Raw genomic sequence first — 6361 nt, 5'->3', positions numbered from 1 at the left:
CAAACTGTGTAGATGAGGCCTCAGTGTCATGGGTTAGTGGTGGCCTTGGCAGTGCTGGGCAACGGTTGGACTGGATGAGCTTAAAGGGCTTTTCCAACCTGGGTGATTCTATGACTGTCTTCAGTATCCTGCTGGACTGAACTGATCTGGTCTGTTCTTCAGAAGTCGGCACAGATAGTTAGTGGGCTTACAGAACTGTGCTTAGGTGAATAACTGACAAAAACATAGATGGGAAAAATAACCAACTAAATAACTGTGAATGGGCAGATGAAATACAATTTTACTTGGCTATTTTGTAGAATATGTAGGTGCTTTAGTAAGCATGCAAGTCATTTAAAAAAAAAACAAACCCCCCAAAACCCAAAGACAGATATCACTGACTTTAACTGCATCTCTCAATAGTGTGTAAATGAATAGAATCAGAAGTCTTCCGCAAGTAGTTTTGCAGCTTTGCAGATTCTAATCTATCTCCCCAAGTGCCTGAAAACCTGAGGGATTTCTAGACTAAGAAAAAATTAAATAGTAGTTGGTGGTTTTCCTCCAAATAACCAGAAATGTTTGAAATCTTTCCTCATGTCAAGAGCTTTATCCCAGAGTCTTAAATCTAAGGCTCAAGGAAATTTCATTTCTGACTTTCCACATTCTAGATCTCTTTGTGCACATCTTGAAAGTAGTAAACAAATGGAAAGCAAAAATGTTCAGCAAATCAAGTTTAATGAGACCGAGATTTAAAGAGTTTTTCTGAGTCCTCTTCTGACACTTAGATGACCAAAATCCTTGATTCAGATGTATTTCAACTATAAAGTCTGTAAGTAACAGCAAGTTTTATAACTAGGGTTTGTCTTTCAGTTTCCATAATTTATAAAAAGAACATTCTGATCTAAAAATAGAGTTGATGTGAAGGAACTTCATTGACTTGGTCCCTTTGGCTGTTTAATTTGGACTTTAGACCCAATCAGGTAAGTAGCCTTTAACCTCTAGATAACAGGAACTTTGATTTGATCCACTTTGAATCAAAACTACTTTGTCACACTGCCAGAACTGTTGTAGAATGAATATCATGGAACAAACCTGCTCTATAACACTGAGATCATCCTCTGTTTTGACAGGCCTGCAGGTAAGTAAATCCATGACTGTCCTCCCCATCAACTGCACTGAAGTGCTAAGGTAGTAATGGCTAGAAAGGGCTACAGTTCTCTTGATCTTTCCTCAGGAAGGTCACCCTCATTCTTCCACCTGAAGGACTCGCAGCGCAACCTTTTCATTCGACCTTGGCCACAACAAAGGCTGTAAAATATCTTTCTTACTTTTACATTTCAGATTAGAAATTCTCACTGCAGTGGGAACGAAAAGGATGCTACTCTATCCCCTGCTGTGCAACATACATGTTGCCCCTAGGAGAACAAAATGGGATCCTATAGCTCCATACTGCCACTCCTACTACCACGTGACTGATGAAGTAGAGTCCTGTAAAGCAAACAGTGTTGAGGGTTCACCGTTGGCAAGGTTAGCCAAACGCTCAGCAGCTGTCTGCCTTCCCAAAGGCATCAGCCATCGGATGGGATATGTAGGCTCATGTCGTCCCTAATGAAAGCAAGATCCGCCCACAAGAAAAAATCAGAACTTCTAACTGCCACAAGGGAAAGTTACCCTGTAAGAGTACACAACAGGTTGTCAGAGTACCTTGGAGTTACATAGTCTGTTCCAAACAATTGTTCTGTAAGCATGAAGTGCAAATCCCTGGCCATCAACACTGGGAACTGTCCTCATTAAACACATTTCCAAATAAAGCAGTAACATAGAATAGACTCCTTTCTAAGAGGCCATTTTTGGAATTACCCAGACATACCTTTAAAACAATTAAGTCAACAGACATCTATATTTAAGCATCGGCTTATAGTCCTTTAAGCATTGAGAGCTATGTCCACTGTGCATGTGGAGGGCTGCCTCAAGGGTGGATGAAGAAGACTGCCTGCAGGCCTGGCCCCAGTTATATTCCCAGTTCATCTTGTGCAGCTCACAGGACTCAATACACCCAGGTGCACCCATGAGGTTCCTGTGAGGCCAACACAAGTGCAGGCAACCATCAAGAGGCAGGAGGACATCTACTGACACCTGCCCTTGCACAGACACCTCCCCTGCACTAGAGGAGCTGAGGAGGCTTCAGTATGGGCCTGAAGGCAAGTACACGCTGAAGTCACCCGCTGAATGATACACTGAAAGAGTGCCATTGAGCTCAATTGTTCTATTACACACAAAGCAGATGTTAAAATTAGTGTTCCTGCATCATCCATAAAACCTCTGTAAAGATATTCTCACAGCCTTGAGGCATTATCACTTTGTATTCTCAATTTAAAAGGCTTTAATCTGCAAACCACTGTCAGCTAAACAACAGGTTAAAGCTAGTCTATATTTCACTTCATAACACAGGGAACAACTGGGATGTTTTGGAGAAACTGGTTATGTACAATGTGATTAATTCTGTGAAACTCCTGAACCATTAGAAGACAATATGTGCTTGAAATTCACTATGTACAGATAGACACACCGCAGGTTGGAAAGACTTGGAGAAGCGTATAAGCCCAGAGGTCTGGCTTGCAGGGCACAGACTCTGAAAGCTAAGAGGGTACAGCAACTCCTTAGCATGTTCTACTTTCACAGTCAGCACAGCTTGCTTGTTTCAGCAAAGTCTACCCATAACCAAAGGAGTTTAATGGGAAAAGTATTTCTAGCACAGAACTTTAGATTTTTACCAAGTTTTAGGAGAAGCAAACCAAAATACGTAACAAATGCGGGGTTGTGTTTCATGCATGCTGGTTTTTCACTACTAACTGTTGTTTGTTTTTCCTGTGCATCCGTTCACATCACACACACATTCTGTGAGGTGGGGACAGAGGAAATAAAAATGCCTAAAGTAAACTGAAGGGCAAACCAGGACATTTGGGTGCATCTATCAGCTGCCACAGGGCACAAAGTGATTCCATTTTATGCTACTCATATTTCCAATCTAAGGTAATAAAATCTGGACTCAGCAGCCATTTACAACCCTTCAAAAAGGGTTCAAAAGCCTACAAACTCCACCCCTTTCAGAGGTGAACACCCCATGCACAACCAGTAATAGCAGTTCTTCTGATTTACAGGCAACTAAAAAAAGATTTGCTAAATCGTTCCATACCAAAAAATGTCTACTTTCAGGTTTGAAAAATCATTACGTTCATAGAATCCCAGCCTGGTTTGTGTTGGGTTGGAAAGGACCTTAAAGCTCATCCAGTCCCATAGGCAGGGACACCTTCCACTAGAGCAGGTTGCTCCAAGCCCCTGTGTCCAACCTGGCCTTGAACACTGCCAGGGACGGGGCAGCCACTGCTTCTCTGGGCACCCTGTGCCAGTGCCTCAGCACCCTCACAGGGAAGAGCTTCTGCCTAAGATCTAACCTGAAATTATTATGTTGTCCATATTATAATTCCATCTATAGTATCCTCAAAGATAGGTAACAATGATACTATACATGTGCACATACACATAAGTGTGTATATCTGAAGTCTCCCATTAAAGTATAAGGTTCTGACATGATAAAATGCTTTGAGTAGATAGGATTGACTCAACACAAAGAAGGTTTGCCTGTACATGAACTGCTTTCCTTACACTGGAAACAATTACCTTTGGCTGTAGTAAATCCCACTTGACAAGGCCTTAGCTCTGCTCAATTTACATAGATTTAATTCCCACTCCCAGTCCAGCATCAACCTGGGAGGGCTCACAAACACAGAACTTTTCAGATAACCACAGGGAAACATTCTGCTTCTCAGGCCTTGCACATCAGGGGAGTACCTCTCTTGTGAGGGCTATAGCATTCTCCAGCAGCAGCACCACAAGACAGGACAAGACGGTGTTTATAGGCATGCATGTCTACGTGGGCAGAAGTGGAGGATGTGTGGCTTCTACCTTGTCTTGGCTTCCCCACTGCTATATAACGTAAAGCAGATTCGGTGCTCTCCCAGTGGCAGGGATGATACTTCTTATTATGACATCTGCGCAAAGAGGTGGTAAAGGTTTATTGTCTTCCTAGATTTCATGCAACAAAAAGACTAAAATGTTTGGCTTTCTCTTGTTATGCACATATTTCTGATTTGTTTTGCTAAAGAAAAAGAAATGTATAAAGCAGCAACGTGACCTGGCATACAGATACACCACTCACTGGCTGTTTCTCAAAGATACCACTAAATTCAAAGTTGCTAAAGAAATCCTGAAGCTGTCAGTGCAATAGATTCCGTACTGTGAGCATAGCTGTGGTCAAACTAAGCACAAGACAGTTGGTTTGTGTTTCTCCATTTCTGGACAACAAGATGCATATTATAGTGTTTCTTTAGACAATAAAACAATGATCCCAAATAATGTTATCCATAATAATTTCTGAATGATGACAGTTATGGGTTTGCTATGTTGGATATAAAAATCAAGGTGTTTCATTGCAGTTGTAAAGTTCAAAACCTCACATGTAACTGCTAAGTCTTAGTCCGATTATGCAGATCTTGTTCAATTTACTAAAACCATCTATTACACTGGAACAAAATGGATTTTACTATTCAGACTAACTTAGATTGTGAATACTACAATGAAGTGCTGATTTTATTCCTGCATTATTGAAAACTAACATGTGAAAACTGTGCCTATGTTTAATAGTTTACAACTATTTCTATTTTGCTTATAACTTTACTTGATTTCTGCTGTGATTTTGTCTTTTTCCCTCCCCATAAAATGTGAATGCCAACATTGTCCTCTGGAAAACCTAAAAGTTAAAATAAATAATGGTAGTCTTCTCATGGTTTTTTTGGGAAAACGAAACCAACACCCAAACAGGCAAACGCCAAAACACCCAAAGCAGAACTTGAATCCACAGACTGCTCCAGAATTCTTTCATAACACTCACACACGCTCATGTGAGATCCAGGTAATAAAAACATAACCAATATTGATTGAAATGATTTTCATGGGCAAAAATCATTCTCAGCTAGCCAAAGGCCATGCAGATAGGCAGCAGAGATGTTATTCACATGAAGTCAGACGAATATGCTTTAGTATTTAAATCATCAAAAAGAGCAGAAGTGAAAGAGAGAATCTGTTGAGATAATGTTACACATGATATGAAACCAGTCTTTATAACTCCCTTTACTTGCATTTAACCTCAGGTAGCCAACTGCTAACTATTATCTACAAGGAAGCAAAGGAAGGCACATGAACTCATGAGACACGTCAGTATCGACTGCCAGCCACAGCAACAGCTTACACTTGATTAACGTGGTGCTGAATGTGAGAAGCAGCATCTCATTCAGCTGCTTCATGCAGGAGCAAATTATTTCCAGTTCCTAAGAAAGTTATTCGGTGCATTTGTCATCTTAGGAAAACATGAAGTATAACATAAGAGATTATCATGGTATGAAAAACATCTTGGATCACAAGCTCCTCTCTACCATAAACACTGCCTGTGCTCAGTTAACCTGAAGGGCCTGTTGCACTACATTCTAGACACGCTCTTTCCAGACAAAACTACCAAAATATGACCCTAGAGGTATGTAATGAAGCAACCAGAACATCCTAACCTCGGATGAGATGCAGAAAATCAGAGGGGAAAAAATCCAGTCAAAGCCTCTCAGCTTTGAAACATTACTGAAATCAAAGCAATGGTATAACTACACTAACCTGACAGGTATAAATATGGACAAACACATACATGGTGTAAATCTATTTTTATTCTTTAAATTAAAACATATTTCATGGAATTGTTTGGAAATAGTTTGAATAGTCTGATCCAGTGAATCACAAACCTTCACCTGTCTTTCAGCATAGAATGCTGCAAAAGGGCTATAAGAAGAGAAGGGACAGTCTCATGACAAAACTGTTGCGTTCCCTTTCAATAACTCAGTTCTTTCATTGCCTCTGACACAGAAATTCGATGTGGCAATGGAAAAGTAGCTCAAGCCAACATTTTCATCAGTGCTGTTTTCAGGTCCTCAATGTGAGGCATAGGGTCTGGTGATACACTGTGTTCAGAAAGTGATGAACTGATGTCTCTGGAAGGTGGAGAGAGTCACCGATTCTAGTAAGACTTGGAAAAACAGCATCACTTTGTCCTATTTTTCTGGTTATTTAGAGAAAATTGCATCATTTTACTGCATTTACTTTTTCCTGAAGAAGAAAGAGATGCTGCTGACTTTTGTCTCAGTTCTCCACTTGTGCAGACACATAATATTACCTTTCCCCTCCCATTCTCTGTGTTACCATTAAAACAGCCATCTTCTTCAGCAGGGATGGTATTACTCTACAAAGTTTTGATATTCCTGATTATGTCTGAGTACAATGA

The sequence above is a fragment of the Psittacula echo genome, assembly GCF_963264785.1.
Source record: "Psittacula echo genome assembly, chromosome: 9".
Taxonomy (NCBI): Eukaryota; Metazoa; Chordata; class Aves; order Psittaciformes; family Psittacidae; genus Psittacula; species Psittacula echo.
This window is presented reverse-complemented; position numbering follows the sequence as displayed.